This window comes from Tasmannia lanceolata, unplaced genomic scaffold (genome assembly GCF_043159265.1).
Source record: "Tasmannia lanceolata isolate RefF3 unplaced genomic scaffold, GAP_Taslan_0.1 ptg000003l, whole genome shotgun sequence".
In the NCBI taxonomy this organism is placed as follows: domain Eukaryota; kingdom Viridiplantae; phylum Streptophyta; class Magnoliopsida; order Canellales; family Winteraceae; genus Tasmannia; species Tasmannia lanceolata.
Window position 1 is genome coordinate 27,721,399 of NW_027518680.1, and position 19,162 is coordinate 27,740,560.

Consider the following 19,162-nt stretch of genomic DNA (forward strand, 5'->3'; position numbering starts at 1 on the left):
GGGAATAATGGAATATATAATGGTAATGGTGGGAATGGTGGTGGGAATAATGGAATATATAATGGTAATGGTGGGAATGGTGGTGGGGATAATGGAATATATAATGGTAATGGTGGGAATGGTGGTGGGAATAATGGAATATATAATGGTAATGGTGGGAATGGTGGTGGGGATAATGGAATATATAATGGTAATGGTGGGAATGGTGGTGGGGATAATGGAATATATAATGGTAATGGAGATAATGGTGTTATTTTAAAGGGAAAAATGAAGTTAGTGGAAATGGTAGAGAAAGTTAAGTCATGCTAATGGTGAGTCCCACATCAGCGGGTTCCGCACAAGCGGGTCCCACATCAGCGGGCCCTACACAAGCGGGTCCCACATCAGCGGGTCCCACACAAACGGGTCCCACATCAGCGGGTCCCACACAAACGGGTCCCACATCAGCGGGTCCCACACAAACGGGTACAAATTCTCCCTAGTTTAGATTTTTCTGAATAATCCTTCTCAACATTTAGCGGGAAAATGCGAAACACGACGGAAATGACCAAAAATATTTAGAAATGTAACAAACGGATGCGGGAAAGAAAGACATTGGAAAACCGACGGAAAACAAACCCTAATTTCTTTATCGATTAAGGTAGAGCAAAATGGGGTGTCTACAGGTGGATAACTCCCCACACCTTCCATTCTTGTAACCAGGTAACGAGTCTAGATTTCTGGTTAATTATGGGTCCTAGATCCCACATCTAGGTGGCGACTCTGTCAGTCTCTTTTGTGTGGAATTCGGATTGCCTTAGTGATCCCAAGTTCATATAAAAGATGAGTTAAAATCAATAATAAAAGAGCACACGCCAATCGCGTGGGTACGAGAGACCAAGAGAGAGCGTGGCGGCTCACGCCGCAACCCCTCTCGCGGGATCGGGTCCCACAGTCCCCTATTGATGGGCTTGGGCTATCGCCTTCATCGCCCTTGCAAATGACAAAAGGATTTTATGATTCAAGGTTTATGTCTAAAATACTAGAGAAGCCTTCTAACAAAAGAGGGGAGTGCTACTAGACTCTGACTAATGCCATCATAATAGTCCTCCAGAAACTCTGATAACCGGAATGATTACCTCGCCAGATTCATTTTCTCTTGGTCCAACTCCAACAAACATATCTGTGCCCTCACAAAGTTACATGTGTGGGACTACAATCAGATGGACCATTGGATGCAAATGTTGTCTTCCCATAACTTCAAGAATTAAAAGAAATAATCTTTCTTTCTACCATTAAAAACACACACCTACTTGATCCCTGCTTGGTCATCATCTGGAACTACTTTTCTATCTCATTGCCAATGTCCAAATTTGATCCACCACTGTCCATCGAGGGCTTAGGCAATTTAAAATCTGTTTGGGAATAAGATTATATGTTGCAAATGACAGGATCAATTTCCACTACACCAAACACCCTCTGTGTCACTCCTATTTCCACCGGCATTGATCAATAATACTCTTTCATAGATAAGTCTTGGATAGATCACATCCAAACCAAGAGATTTTCAAACCTTATTAAGAAAAACTTTGCATTGATCCCTCATTCTAGTCTTGACACATTGACATACTTGCAAAACATCCTATAGTAAAATCTAAGGGCCATAATTAAACTAGACCTCCCCTCATATGCCCAAGATAAAATTTCCCCATAACTTTCCATCTGAACAGGTATATTCTTCATCAACACCATGGGAAAATTTACATAAATAAAAAAAAAATCTATAAACAAATAATTCATTTTCCAACCTTTCCATTCTTGGAAACCCTTCTCAAAGTCAACAGAACTTGTGACATAAAACTCAATGCTTCTGCAAATATATCTCCATAAGTACCAGCCAATACATCAGCTGCAGCAGCCTCATATTCAAGCCCAGGAATATTGAGAAAAAAATAAAAATAAAAATAAAAATGCCACCCATTCTTACATCTACTTACATGCCAATCCTTTTTCAATCTAAATGTCTATTCTAAAGAGTGCAGGCCATCACTAAAAACTGAAACCAAATAGTCAATTATTGAATGAAAATTCAAAAATAAACGACATACAAGACAAATTAACCAGCCTAGAAAATGTTCTGACATAGAAAGGTGAACTAGGCATCCTCACTGAACAAAACATACTCGCTCGACAACCATACTTTCCATACTTTATCTACAGCACCATACAAATATCAACTTTTGGACTCTATTTGTAAGACATGTGAAGACATATGCATAAGTGTTTCACTACTATTCTCAGATTAGGCATAACTGGACAGAATGGATGCATTAGTATCATTTCTCTTGTCCAAAACATAATAACAACTTTCAGACACGGAAATTTTGAGAATCTTATTGCATAAAAAAAAAACTGATTGTACCATTAATCTGTAGTAGCAAATTGCAATGAAAATTTTGCATATATAACCATCTGCTAATTAAATCCCTCAAGTAAATAGAAAGAAATCCCAATTCAATAATAAACATAGCAACTCATGGATCAAAGCATCATAAACACAGAATTTTAATGGCTCTTTAACAATTCATAAAAAAAATTACAAACCAACAGTAGCAATAACCATTTAAGGAATTCGTAAGTCAAACTATAGATCCATACCTGCTGGAATTTGTAGATTTTTTTCTCTTTCTGCTGATTGTTGTTCGATTAAAGTTTACAGCACAGATTTCTCAAGATCGGAAATCGATCGGAATCCAACCAGATCTGCTTGGAGAAGAAGGTGGAATTGTGATCGGAGAAGATGGGCTCGCCGGCCGAAGATGTACCGGAGAGGATAATCGGAGAAGATCAGAAAACGAAGATTGGGGTTCGGAAAGGCCTTTCCTCTCTCTCGCTCTCTATTTTCTTAGATCTGGTAGAGTAATGCTCGGATCTTAAATTTCCAAGTGGAAAAACAAACGGCCGGAAAGCGAATATTAGCCGGAGCTCAAACAGAGCTCGACCGGAATTTTGGCCGGAGAAGATGAGAGCAGAGAGTAAAAAAAACTAGGCTAAGGTTTCAAAGATGATCTATGATTAATGCAAATGGAAGAAAACAGAGTTAGGTTGCCAGATCCACATAAAAAACAATCAGAAATCGTCCGGATTCCGGTCAGATCTACCGGAGAAGATGGGAAAATGAGATTAGGGTTTCAAATGAAGAATAAAAAAAAAGAATAACAGATTTGCAGGGAAAAAGAAGAAAAGTAAGAGAGATATGCTAGCTGGAGTTCAACCGGAGCTCAACCGGAGTATAGCCGAGATCTCACCGGAGAAGAGGGGTTTTGTGTAAATCTTAACCGAGTGGCTGAGATTAGGTGACTGGATTCCAGTGAATTCCGCCGGAGAGGCGATCAGAGGTGATGGATCTTGGTTTGAGAGGATGAATCTAGGGTTAGGGTTTTAGAAATCCCCTTTTCTCTCTATAGCTCTCTGTCATTTTTTTTTTATGAAAAATGAGCTCTCCTCCCCTTTGTAACGAAAAAAAATGGGCTTTATATATATAAGGAGATGCCAAATTCGCACCCCCCTCTATTACCTTGGACAGCCCTTTCTAGTAAATTTTAGCCTTTTTTTTAACAGGGGGTGCCTCGGGAATTAGCCCAAGGAAGTGATAAATCCGACCCCTTTTCTTTTTTTCTGGACAGCCCCTTCTATGTATTCATGACCACTCTTTTTACCCTACCAGGGTGTAATCCGAGTAAGAACGGCCTGGAATAAATTCACTTTCTTTCATCAACCTTTTTTTTTTTTCTTGCATAAGAGAATTAGTACGCACATCCTTACCTTGATATTTCTCACCTACATTTTGGGCTTGACTTTTCAAGATTTTTTCGCTTTCAAGGTTTTATTTGAATTAGGGGTTTAGAGTTTCAAAACTTTATCTGATTTTAAGATTTTTAGGGTTCGGTCAAAATAGGGTATCTACAACACGACATGACGTAAGTGTTCCTAAATGGGGCTCTAATGGTTCTTACGATGAAAACCGCAATCCAACGGTTCCGAAAGACATGGAGATAAATTGATTCAATTTGTTGAAGTTAATGATTTTCAGGTTTCAAGGATTTATTGTTCCTAAACCTCTAAGGAATACCAAAGGCTCTATGGTTCTCAAGCTTCGGCCTTGAATCGCAACCATGGAAGGAAATCGTGCTCTCGACCCTCATATAATTTAGCACGTAAGTTATAGTATGTTATTGCCTGACATATTTCTCAGGATTTTCGTAGACAGTGGACCGGAGCCAATAACATACTATATTTTACCCACTCCAATTATCCTAGATCAATCGCAATTAACATACGATTATGGTTACGATCTCGGCATCTAAATTATCCTAGCATGGCCATTTTACAAAGAAAATCTAAGGCTCCTAAGATTTCTGTTTCAGCGGCTTAAGGAATGAATACGTGATAGAAAATTAAAGTTCCCTCGAAGTTTTCATAATGATTTTGGTTAATTTCGATTTTCAATAGATTTTATCAATTTCAGATCACATGGATGATTTTACAAATGAACTCATTGTAAAAAAAATCGAAATAGTTTACTAAAAAACTTTCATAGATTTTTATATTAAGCTGCTATTAATTTACGATTTAATAATAATGAGACCAGATTGTTAAAATTACAAAAAAACCCTTAGAAATAGAAATCTAAATCAAATAAAATTTCTACAGTAACAAGGTATGAATAAATATAGTCTACTGTAAAAATTTCATGAATTTTAGATAGGATTTACTATCAATTTTAGATTTTTAAATATTCAGATCAGATTATGAATTTACACAGCATCTCCTAGGAAACAAATTCGAAATCAATTGAAAATTTGACAATAACATGATATTTCGAATATAAGACTACTGTAAAATTTTTGAAAATTTAAATCATGATTTGATATTAATAAAAAACCTCACAAAATCTGGTTGTTTCAAAATAAAATATCAAACGATATACCAAATAGAATCCTAAAATCATTAAAAATTCATGGTAGAATATGGTAGAATATATCCGCATCATATTATTTTACTACGAAATTTCATTAATTTTAGAACTTATTTGGTATATTTTCCATTTTTCTTCTTCAAAAAGATGTCTTTTAAGAGTTTTCTATTTTTTAAACATGATTTTTGATAAAATTATGACTTTGAAAGATGTTCTTTAACATTGTTCTGATATGATGAACACAAGAAAATTATAATATTCCAAGAAATAAATCATCCTAAGATAGCTGTTTTTTCCAATTTCTTAATATCCCGGTCATTAATTCAAATTAAATTTCAATCTTCATTCAAATTCTGGAAATCCTTAGATCCAACGTCTGATCCAATCCGATAGTTCTTTTAGTCTCATTAAATAGATCATTGCATTAAATTTTGAGACGAATCGGACTTCGAAACACTCATGTAAACCTGATTTTGAGCCAACCCATATATTATTGAATTAAATGAGCGTAAATACTAAAACCATGCAAAAATACGTAAAAAAAATACGGAATAATTCTAGAAAAATCTGAGAAGAATGAACCTACCTTTGGTATCGATCCGAGCCTAATCCGAAAGCACGAGAGTCCGCGGATGATGATTTGATGCCGAAATTCCGAGATTGAATCCAAAAGTCTCTCCCAATGTTTATGAAAAATAACCTTTCCTTTCCCAAGTGTGTGAAGCAACAGATGATCAAACTTCAATGGAGAGAGAGAGAGAGATTGAGAAGCAAGATGGATGGTGAGAGTGAGAGATGGGCTGTAGAGAGGGGAGACTTTTTAGAGAGAACCGAGTGAAGGTGAGAGATTTTGAGAGAGAACTGAGTGAGGGTGAGAATGAGAGAGGGCTGTAGAGAGGGTGAGAATGAGAGAGGGCTGAGAGAGAGCTTGAGAGAAGAGAGAGGGCTGAGAGAGAGCTTGAGAGATGAGAGATGGAGAGAGCTTGCTGTTGAGAGAGATGGAGAGAGAGACGTTGAGAGATGAGAGAGAGCTTGCTGTTGAGGGAGAGCTTGAGAGATGCGAGAGGGCTGTAGAGACGAGAGCTTGTGGAGATGGAGAGCTTGAGAGATAAGAGCTTGAGAGATGAGAGCTTGTGGAGATGGAGCGAGCTGTTGAGCGAGGGAGAGGGAGCGAGCTGTTGAGCGAGGGAGAGGGAAAGATGTTGAGGGGGACAGGGAAAGATGTAGAGAGGGTTGTCCAGAGGGTGATAATGAGAGAGCACCTCAAAACCTCGAGAGTCTCCTTTTTCTTCTTTTTTTTACAGAGTCCGCCTTCTCCTTTTCCTCCCCTTCGGTTTAGGTTATGAGCGGGCATTTTTAGTTTCTAACCTTGGAACACGTAAAGGTGTAAGGAGGAGATGAAAAGTCTAACGAATGGAGGGAGGAGATTAAACCTCCTAGAATGCTCCTTGCCTAATTAGGGAAGTGATGAAATAGAAGTTGCTGCAAATATCTCCTTTTTTTAGAATCACAAAGATTCCCCACACAAGCTGCTTTCTAAAGATATTCGGGAGAAAAAGAAAAGAGCTTCCCAAAACGTGACCTGTTGCTTCATATATATAAATATACGAGAGAGATTTTCTGATTGGCGTGAGAGAGGTTGCCAAATTGCAGATGAGAGAGAGGGAGAGAGAGTCCTACACATGGCTATTTTTTAGAAAGAGTTTGCCAAAAATCGAAAGAGCGAGAATGTTAGGCCACCCCATCTTTGAGATCTCCATACCATTAAATAGGAAACACACTGAGGTCTACTTTTGGAATTTCTAATCTATCAAACCTGGACTTCTATTATATTAAGAATTATTAAAATCTCACGTCCATGTATCACATTAAATATTGAAACTCCCAGATGATTTTAGCAGCCCTCTTTAACCTTTCTAAATAACACAATCCATTCGACTAGCACATCCTACAAGATCTCTAACAAGCATCCAACTTCTATTTAAAAAATCCATTTTTAAACCTTGCTAATCCGGTAGTCCCAAAATCTCATTAATATTGGAATCCTCTTTTTATAGTGGCTATAATATCATTTCCCAAAGTGGCTGCTGATATCCTTTTTTTTTTTATAGAAGTTCCCCAAGTGCCCTTCTCCACATCAACTTCCTATTCAGCCAAAAAACCATAAGATGAAAACTATTTGCCTCCAACGTAACTAAATGGGCCTTGATATGTGTCCTTTAAGTCAATCTCTCAATAGAATTTGAATGGGAAATAAAATTTGAATTTTCTTAATGGAATAACACATTGGTAAGAATCACTCAATGTGGGCCGAGACTCCCTTTTTGAATGGAATTTGAAATCTTTTATGAAAAATGGCAGGCCCTACTACAATTTGACCGAATTCAAGATTCAATATATTTAACTCCTTAAAAATGGTTGGAATCATGCGGTGGGTCCACACATGTTGGACGCATGTTGGGCCTCCACCAAATGGTCGAAACACACATTAGGCCCCTCCTTTCAAATCAATCTTGATATGTGGGCCCCACAAAGCCAAAATTCATTTCTACATTGGAAACAATGTGTGAGCCGATTTAGTCTTACCCAAACACAACCACTCTACAAGGCTAGAATTAGACTGTAAGTCACATTCTTCAATGATCCTAGATCCTTGATCTAGTGGTTGGGTAAAACCTTTTTTCTAATATAATTCATATGTGGGCCCCACCGGCATTGACCGAATTTGGGAATCTACTTTAACTGACCGAATCATGATCTCCACCTAATAGCTGCCCCTACCGTCCAATTTAAGGGCCAAAATGTGAATTGGTCGCGCTCATTAAATCTATTCCATGAGATGATCCAAATCGTCCAATTTGACGAGCCACGACTTTAAGTTTTAATTTTTCACAATAATGGGCTCACACCAGATTGGCAAAAATACACTATGCCCACCATGGAAATTGATCTCGTTCATTGGATCCAAATAAGTTCAAAACCCATATTCTTTATTAAAAACAATGCAAGGCACACTTGCTGGATCTCATTCTAATAAGAAATGCTCAATGCGAGCCCAGCAAATGGGTCCAAATTCTCTCTTGCTTTGATTCTTGTGAAGAACCCTTCTCAACACTTAGCGGAAAAATGCGAGACACGGCAGAAATGATCGAAAAGATCGAGAAAACATAAGAGGCGGACACGGGAATGGAAAACACTGAAAAACCGATAGCAAAACACTAACTTCTTTGGTGATTAAAGCGGAGCAAAATGGGGGTGTCTACACTATTTTTTCAATCTCCATCATTCAACAAATAAATCTAAGATTCAATACCGTCTCATTCTTACTCTAAAACTTGGCTAAAAGCTCATTGACACCATCCCATTCTCATCTCAAAACTTGGCTAAAAGCTCTTTGTCACAATCTCTTGGGTTTCCTATGTCTAAAAGATGGATGTTTTATAAAGTTTCTAAAATAAGAAACTTTTTATTTTTTCAATCTCCATCCTTCATCAACTCAATCTAAGATCAAGTACCATCTAACCCTCTTCTTAAAACATGTCTAAATGCTCCTTGACACCATCTAGAGGGTTTCTTATATCTAGAAGATGGATCTTTTATTAAACTTCTAAAATAAGAAACTTTTTATTTTTTCACTATCCTTCATCAACTAAATTTAAGATTCAATACCATCGCTAACTCTTCTCAAATCTTGGCTCAAAGCTCCTTGACACCATCTCTAGTGTTTCCTATGTCTAAAAGATGAATGTTTTGTAAAGTTTCTAAAATAAGAAACTTTCTCTTTCTTCAATCTCCATCATTCATCAACTAAATCTAAGATTCATTTTCATTTCATCCCCATCCCAAAACTTGGCTAAAAGCTCCTTGGCACTATCTCTAGGGTTTCCTATGTCTAAAAGATGGATGTCGTATAAAGTTTCTAAATTTAGAAACTTTCTATTTTTTCAATCTCCCTCTTGCGTCAACTAAATCAAAGATTCAATATCATCTCATCCTAATCTTAAAACATGGCGAAAAGCTCCTTGTCATCATTTCTAGGGATTTCTATGTCTAAAAGATGAATATTTTGTAAAGTTCCTAAACTAAGAAACTTTCTATTTCTTTATTCTCCATCCTTAATCAACAAAATCTAAGATTAAGTTTCATCTCATCCTCATCCCAAAACTTGCCTAAAAGCTCCTTCACACTGTCTCTAGGGTTTCCTATGTCTAAAAGATTGATATCTTATAAAGTTTCTAAATTAAGAAACTTTCTATTTTTTCAATCTCCATCATGTGTCAACTAAATCTAAGATTCAACATTATCTTATCCTCATCTCAAAACTAAGCTAAAAGCTCCTTGACAGCATCTGTAGGGTTTTCTATGTCTAATAGATGATGAATGTTTCATAAAGTTTCTAAAATAAAAAACTTTCTGTTTTTTCAATTCTCATCCTTAACTTAAAACTTCGCTAAAAGCTTCTTGACACCATCTATAGGGTTTCTTATGCGCAAAAGATGAATGTTTTGTAAAGTTTCTAAAATCAGAAACTTTCTGTTTTTTCATTCTCCATCCTTTATCAGCTAAATTTAAGATTCATTACCATCACATCCTCATCTCAAAACTTGGCTAAAAGCTCCTTGACATAATCTCTAGTGTTTCATATGTCTAAAAGATAGATATTTTATAAAGTTCCTAAAATAAGAAACTTTTTATTTTCCCCCATCCGTCATCAACTATATCTAATATTCAATACTATCGCTAAGTCATCTCAAAACTTAGCTCAGAGCTCCTTCACACCATTTCTAGGGATTACTAAGTGTAAAAGATTGCCATTTTACAAAGTTTCTAAAATAAGAAACTTTCTATTTTTTCAATCTCCATCTTTCAACAAGTAAATCTAAGATTCAATACCATCTCATTCTTATCCCAAAACTTGGCTAAAAGCTCCTTGACACCATCTCTATGGTTTACAAAGTCCAAAAGACTAATGTTTTATAAAGTTTCAAAAATAAAAAACTTTCTATTTTTTCATTCTCCATCCTTCATCAACTAAATCTAAGTTTCAATACCATCTAATCCTCATCTCAAAACTTGGCTAAAAGCTCTTTGACACCCTCTCTAAGGTTTATAAAGTGTACAAGATGGATGTCTTATAAAGCTTTAAAAATAAGAAACTTTCTATTTCTTCAATCTCTATCCTTAATCAAATAAATTTAAGATTCAATATCCTCTCATTCTCATCCCATAACTTGGCTAAAAGCTTGTTGACATAATCTCTAGGGTTTCCTATGTTTAAAAGATAGATGTTTTATAAAGTTTATAAAATAAGAAACTTTCCATCTTCATTCTTCATCAACTAAATCTTAGAATCAATACCATCTCATCGTCATCCAAAAACTTAGCTAAAAGCACACTGACACCATTTCTAGGGTCTCTTATGTCTAAAAGATGGATGTTTTATAAAGTTTCTAAAATTAGAAACTTTCTGGTTTTTAATTCTCAATCCTTCATCAACTAATTCTAAGATTCAATCCCATCTCATCCTAATCTCAAAACTTCATTCAATACCATCTCATCCTAATAAAAAAACTTGGCTAAAAGCTCCTTCACACCATTTATAGGGTTTCCTATGTCTAAAAATTAGATGTTTTATAAAGTTTCTAAAATAAAAAGCTTTCTTCTTTTTTTTCAATCTCCATTCTTCATCAACTAAATTTAAGATTTAAGACCGTCATATCATCATCCCAAAACAAGGCTAAAAGCTCTTTCACACCATCTCTAGGGTCTCCTATGTGTAAAAGATGGATGTTTTGTAAAGTTTCTAAAATAAGAAACTTCCTATTTTTTTACTCTCCATCCTCCACCAACTAAATCTAAGATTCAATACCATCTCATCATCTTCTCAAAACTTGGCAAAAAGCTCCTTCACACCATCTCTGGGGTTTCCTATGTCTAAAAGATGGATGTTTTTTATAAAATTTTTAAAATTAGAAACTTTATATTTTTTAAAGCACCATCCTTCATCAACTCAATTTAAGATTCAATACCATCTAATCATCATCTCAAAACTTAGCTGAAAGCTCCATGACACCATCTAGAGGGTTTCCTATGTCTAAAAGATGGATATTTTATAAAGTTTCTATGATTAGAAACTTTATGTTTTTCAATCTCCATCCTTCATTAACTAAATCTAAGATTCAATGCCATCTCATCCTCGTATCAAAACATAGTTAAAAGCTCATTGACACCATCTCCTAAGATTTTTTTATAAAGTTTCTAAAATAAGAAACTTCTTATTTTTTTGCCATCCTTCATCAACTAAATTTAAGATTCAATACCATCGCTAACTCATCCAAAAACTTGGCTCAAAGCTCCTTGACACCATCTCTAATGTTTCCTATGTCTAAAAGGTGGGTGTTTTCTAAAGTTTCTAAAATAAGAAACCTTCTATTTTTTAAATCTCCATTTTTCATCACCTAAATCTAAGAATCAAAATCATCTTATCTTCATCCCAAAACATGGCTAAAAGCTCACTAACACCATCTATAGGGTTTCATATATCTAAACGATGGATGTTTTATAAAGTTTCTAAAATAAGAAATTTTATATTTTTTTAATCTTCATCTTTTATCAACTAAATTTAAGATTCATTGCCCTCTCATTCTCATCTCAGAACGTGGCTAAAAGGTCGTTGACATCATCTGTAGAGTATCAATACTATAAAAGATCAATCTAAAAGCTCATTGACAACATCTCTAGGGTTTAGTAAGTCTAAAAGATTGACGTTTTATAAAGTTTCTAAAATTTGAAACTTTCTATTTTTTCAACCTTCATACTTCATGAACTAAGTCTAAGATTAAATACCCTCTAATTCTCAACTCAAAACTTAGCTAAAGCTCATTGACTTCATCTCTAGGGTTTCCTATGTCTAAAAGATGGATGTTTTATATAGTTTCAAAAATAAGAAACTTTCTATTTTTCAATCTTCATCATTAATCAACTAAATCTAAGATTCAATTTCATTGCATCCTCATCCCAAAACTTGGCTAAAAGTTCATTGACACCATCTCTAGGGTTTCGTACGTCTAAAAGATGGATGTCTTCTAAAGTCTCTAAATTAATAAACTTTCTATTTTTTCAATCTCCATCCTCCGTTAACTAAATCAAAGATTCAATATCATCTCATTCTCATCTCAAAACTTGGTTAAAACCAACTTGACACCATCTCTAGGATTTCCTATGTCTAAAAGATGAATGTTTTGTAAAGTTTCTAAAATAAGAAACTTTCTATTTCTTCAATCTCAATCTTTCATCAACTAAATTTAAGATTAAATTTAATCTTATCCTCATCCCAAAACTTGGCTAAACGCTCCTTGACACTATCTCCACGGTTTCTTATGTCTAAAAGATGGATATCTTATAAAGTTTCAAAATTAAGAAACTTTCTATTTTTTCAATCTTCATCATGCGTCAACTAAATCTAAGATTCAATATAATCTCAAAATTTGGCTAAAAGCTCCTTGACAGCATCTCTAGAGTTTTCAATTTCTAAAAGATGTATGTTTTATAATGTTTCTAAAATCTGAAACTTTCATTGCCTTGATTCTCGTGGAGGCGGGGATACGTAGGCTTCTTTGGATGAATACCAGACCATCCGAGGACTCGGGCTAATAATTTAGAGTCTTAGGATTTATTATGTTGTTATTATATGTTTTGATGTGTTTTCTTACTTTCTCGTACTGATCTTATACCTTTTGCTGTAGCTTGCATGTGTTTGCACATCAGAACTTAGACACCCATTAGGTTTGTCACTCATAACCTAGCTTTGCTTAGGTGGCACATCTTTCATTTTATTTTATATGTGTTTATTATTTTTATCCTCAGGAAATGCATGCTTAAGTAGACGATTCTTGAGGATTGTTCCCCATTTCAGATGATTTTTACCCAAACTTCTTTAGAGTTAATAATAAATGGCATAAGAGACCAAGTGCTTGCACTCGGACGAATCGGGGGTGCTCTCAGACCTTCCCCATTCGTAACCAGGCACGAACCCATATATATTTCTGGTTATCCATTGCACAGAGGATTTGATTTTAGGGTTCCATGGCATATCCATGGATGGCGACTCTGAGTTTATTTCTAGTATGTCTTGGTTTCGAGCCTTGGCTCCGGATCGAGACATATCTCTTTCTTTTTATATCGCCACTCGTGCTATGCTATGAGGGTGGCATCCGTTTTGAGAGTTCCTCGGTAGAGCTCTCCTTCACACGTGGATGATCCAGATGGTGTTAGGGACCCGTTCCCTCGCCGCCTATCTCGGATCGGGGTCCACAATATCCATCCTTGATCAACTAAATCTAAGATTCAATACCATCTTAGATTTTGTTGAAGGATGATGATTGAAAAAATAAAAAAGTTTCTAATTTTAGAAGCTTTATAAAACATTCATCTTTTAGGCATAGGAGACCCTAGAGATGATGTCAATGAGCTTTTAGCCATGTTTTGGGATGAGGATGAGATGATATTGAATCTTAGATTTAGTTGATGAAGGATAGAGTTTGAAAAAATTGAAAGTTTCTTATTTTATAAGAATGAGACGGTATTGAATCTTAGATTTACTTCATGAAGGATAGAGATTGAAGAAATATAAAATTTATTATTTTTGAAACTTTAGAAAACAACAATCTTTTACAGTTAGTAAACCCTAGAGATGCTGTCAGGGTGCTTTGAGCCAAAATTTGGGATGAGTTAGCGATGGTATTGAATCATAGATTTAGTTGATGAAAGATGACGAAGAAATAAAAAATTTCTTATTTTAAAAACTCTATAAAACATCTATCTTTTAGACATATGAAACCTTAGAGATAGTGTAAAGGATCTTTAAGCCAAGGATGGAGATTGAAAAAATAGAAAGTTTCTGATTTTTTATACTTTATACAACATCCATCTTTTAGACATAGGAATCCTTAGATATGGTGTTAATGAGCTTTTAGCCAAATTTTGAGAGGAGGATGAGATAGCATTGAATCTTAGATTTAGTTGATGAATGATTGAGATTGAAAAAACAGAATGTTTCTGATTGTAGAAACTTTATAAAACATCCATCTTTCAAAGATAGGAGACCTTAAAGATGGTGTCAATGAGCTTTGAGCTAAGTTTTGGGATGGCGAAGAAATATTATTGAATCTTTGATTTAGTTGATGATGGATGGAGATTGACAAAATATAAAGTTTCTTATTGTTTAAACTTTATATAACATCCATCTTTTATGGTATTAAAACCTTAGAGATGATGTCAACGAGCTTTTAGCTAAGTTTTGGGATGAGAATGAGAGGGTATTGAACCTTAGATTTACTTGATGAAGGATGGATAATGAAAAAATATAAAGTTTCAGATTTTATAAACTTTATAAAACATTTATCTTTTAGACATTAGAAACGCTAAAGATCGTGTCAAGGAGTTTTATCCATATCATCCTAGATGTAAAAGATTGATGTTTTATAAAGTGTCTAAAATAAGAAACTTTATATTTTTTCAATCTCCATCATTCATTAACTAAATCTAAGATTCAATATCATCTCATCCTCATCTCAAAACTTGGCTAAAAGCTCCTTCACACCATCTTTAGGGTTTCCTATGTCAAAAAGATTGATGTTTTATAAAGTTTCTTATTTAATAAAGTTTCTAAAATAAAAAACTTTCTATTTTTTCAATCACCATACTTCATCACCTAAATATACGATTTAATACCATCTTATCATCATCCCAAAACTTAGGTAAAAGCTCATTCAGACCATCTCTAGGGTCTCCTATGTCAAAAATATGGATGTTTTATAAGCTTTCTAAAAAAGAAAACTTTCTTTTTTTCAATCTCCATCATTTATCAACTAAATCTAAGATTCAATACCATCTCATCCTCATCTCAAAACTTGGCTAAAAGCTCTTTGACAGCTCCCCTAGAGTTTCCTACATCTAAAAGATGGATGTTTTATAAAGTTTCTAGAATAAGAAACTTTCTATTTTTTCAATCTCCATACTTTATCAACTAAATCTATGATTCAATACCATTTCATCATCATCTCAAACCTTACCTAAAAGCTCCTTGACACCATCTCTAGGGTTTATTAAGTCTAAAAAATTGATGTTTTATAAAGTTTCTAAAATAAGAAACTTTCTATTTTTTCAATCTACATCCTTCATCAACTAAATCTAAAATTCAATACTTTCTCATTTCCGTCCGAAAACTTTGCTAAAAGCTCGTTGACAACATCTCTAGGGTTTCTTATGTCTAAAAGATGGATGTTTTATAAAGTTTCTATAATAAGAAACTTTTTATGTTTCAATCTCCATCATTCATGAACTAAATCTAAGATTCAATATCATCTCATCTTCAGCCCAAAACATGGCTAAAAGCTCCTCGACACCTTCTCTATAGTCTCCTATGTCTAAAAGATAGATGTTTTATGAAGTTTCTAAAATATGAAACTTTCTATTTTTTCATTTTCCATAATTTGTCAACTAAATCGAAGATTTAATACCATCCCATCCTCTCATCTCAAAACTTAGGTAAAAGCTCTTTGACACCATCTCTAGGGTTTCATATATCTAAAAGATGGATGTCTTATAAAGTTTCAAAAATTAGAAACTTTCTATTTTTCAGTCTCTATCATTCATCAATTAAATCTAAGATTCTATACCCTTTCATTCTGATCCCAAAACCTGGCTAAAAGCTCTTTGACATCATCTCTAGGGTTTCCGATGTCTAAAAGATGGATGTTTTATAAAGTTTCTAAAATAAGAAACTTTCAATTTTTCAATCGCCATCCGTAATAAACTAAATCTAAGATTCATTACCATCTCATTCTCATCCCAAAACTTGGCTAAAAGCTCCATAGCCCATTATCTTCTTTAGGACCACAGCCCAGTGCACATAGGATGTAGGGCCCACCTGCATTAGTTAGGACATATAGGGAGGAGTCTTAAAACTCACAAACAAGTGAAACCTAACTAATCATATGCAATAAGCTATTAACAATTAGTCGAGTCTAATTGATTGAGTCTAGGATAGCAGTCTTAGATTTGTTAGGCATTGTAGTTTAGAATCGGTGCGAGAACTACGTGGCCTTAATTTTTGTAGAGGCGATGATGCATAGGCGGCTTCAGATGAACATTAGCTGTAGTTCTGACATGCTTAGCTGTAGTTCTTCACAATTGCTGATTTACTTTTGCTATCATCTACTGGCATTTGCTCACTGTAAAGGTTTGTCTCTTTAGCTATAGTTATGCTTGCGTTTGTTTACCTCTTTCTTAGATGTGATGAGTTAGGATTATATGTGATATGTGGAGACAAGGTAGCAGGCTTATTTGGCATTGGATTGGCTATAGTCTTCTCCGCCTCCTTGAGAGACGGTGGATTCTAGTGCTCATTCTGTTGACAGATGATACTGATACCAACTCTTTTTAGGCATAGATGTTAGATGTGATGTGTGGATACCATCTCTAGGAATGTCTAAAAGATAGATACTTTATAAAGTTTCTAAAATAAAAAACTTTCTGTTTTTTCAATCTCCATCCTTCATCAACGAAATCAAAGATTCAATACCATCTCATCCTTATCTCAAAACTTGGCTAAAAGCTCATTCACACCATCTCTAGGGTTTACTAAATCTAAGAGATTGATGTTTTATAAAGTTCTAAAAGTAAGAAACTTTCTATTTTTTCAATCTCCATCATTCATCAACTAAATCTATGATTCAATACCTTCTCATTCTCATCCCAAAACTTGGCTAAAAGCTCGTTGACATAATCTCTAGGGTTTCCTATGTCCAAAAGATTGATGTTTTATAAAGTTTTCAAAATAAGAAACTTTCTATTTTTTCAATCTCCATCCTTCATCAACCAAATCTAAGATTCATTACCACCACATCATCATCCCAAAACTAGGCTGAAAGCCCCTTGACACCATATCTAGGGTCTCCTATGTCTAAAAGATGGATGTTCTTTTAAGTTTCTATAATAAGAAACTTTCTATTTTTTCAATCTCCATTCTCTATCAACTAAATCGAAGATTAAATACTATATCATCCTCACCTAAAAACTTGGCTAAAAACTCCATGACACCATCTCTAGGGTTTCCAATGTCTAAAAGATGGATGTTTTATAAAGTTTCTAAAATAAGAAACTTTCTATTTTTTTCAATCTCCATCTATCATCAACTAAATCTAAGATTGAAAACCAATACTTCCTCATCTCAAAAATTGGCAAATCCCTTCTTTACACCATCTCTAGGGTTTACTAAGTCTAAAATATTGATGTTTTATAAAGTTTCAAAAATAAAAAATATTCTATTTTTTCAATCTCCATCCTTCATCAACCAAATCTAAGATTCAATACCCTCTCATTCTGATCCCAAAACTTGGTGAAAAGCACGTTGACATCATCTCTAGGGTTTCATATGTCTAAAAGACATATGTTTAATAAAGTTTCTAAAATAAGAAACTTTCAATTTTTCAATCTCCATCCGTCGTAAACTAAATCTAAGATTCAATACCATATCATCATAATCTCAAAACTTGGCTAAAAGCTCCCTGACCCCATCTCTAGGGTTTATTAAGTCTAAAAGATTGATATTTTGTAAAGTTTCTAAAATAAGAAACCTTCTATTTTTTCAATCTCCATCCTCCATCAACTAAATCTAAATTCAATAGCCTCTCATTCTCATTCCAAAACTTGGCTAAAAGCTCGTTGATATCACCTCTAGTGCTTCTTATGTCTATAAGATAGATGTTTTATAAAGTTTCTAAAATAAGAAACTTTCTATTTTTTCAATCTCCATCCTTAATCAACTAAATCTAAGATTCAATATTATCTCATCCTCATCCCAAAATATGGCTAAAAGCTCATTGACATCGTGTCTAAGGTCTCCTACCTCTAAAAGATTGATGTTTTGTAAAGTTTCTAAAATAAGAAACTTTCTATTTTTTCAATCTTCATCCTTTATAAACTAAATCTATGATTCAATACCATCTCATCATCATCTCAAAACTTGCTTAAAACCTCCTCGACATCAACTTTTGGGTTTCCTATGTCTAAAAGATTGATTCCTTACAAAGTTTCAATAATAAGAAACTTTCTATTTTTTCAATCTCCATCCTTCATCAAGTAAATCTAAAATTCAATATCATCTCATCCTCATCTCAAAACTTAGCTAATGTCTAAAACTTAGCTAATGTTTCTAAAATAAGAAACTTTCTATTTTTCAATCTCTATCCTTCTCCAACTAAATCTACGATTCAATAACATCTCATCTTCATCCCAAAACTTTGTAAAAGCACCTTGACATGGCTCTAGGGTTTAGATTTAGTTGGTGAAGGATGAAGATTGAAAAAAATAGAAAGTTTCTTATTCTAGAAATTTTATAAGACATCAATCTTTTAGACATAGGAAACCCTAGAGATGGAGTCAAGGTGCTTTTAGCCAAGTTTTCGGATAAGGATAAGATGGTATTGAATCTAAGATTTAGTTGATAAAGGATGGAGATTGAAAAAATAGAAAGTTTCTTATTTTAAAAACTTTGAAAAACCACTATCATTCAGAAATAAGTAGCTCAAGTGATGATGTCAACGAGCTTTAAGCCATGTTTTGGGATGAGCACATGAGAGTATCGAATCTTAGATTTAGTTGATGAAGGATGGAGATTGAAAAATTAGAAAGCTTCTTATTTTATGAACTTTATAAGACATCCATCTTTTAGACATAAGAAACCCTCGAGATAGAGTCAAAGTGCTTTTGTCCAAGTTTTGGGATGGGGATGAGATGGTATTGAATCGTAGATTTAGTTGGTGAAGGAAGGAGATTCAAAAATATAAAGTCCCTTATTTTAGAAACTTTATAAAACATCAATCTTTTAGACATACGAAACCCGAGAGATAGTGTGAATGAGTTTTTAGCTAAGTTTTGAGATGAAGATGAGATGATATTTAATCTTTGATTTAGTTGATAAATGATGGATATTGAAAAAACAGAAAGTTTCTTATTTTAGAAACTTTTTAAAACATCTATCATTGAGAAATAAGAAACCCTAGGGATGATGTCAATGAGGTTTAAGCCATGTTTTGGAATGAGCATATGTGGGTATTGAATCTTACATTTAGTTGATGAAGGATGAAGATTGAAAAATTAGAAAGCTTCTTAGTTTAAGAACTTTACAATACATCCATCTTT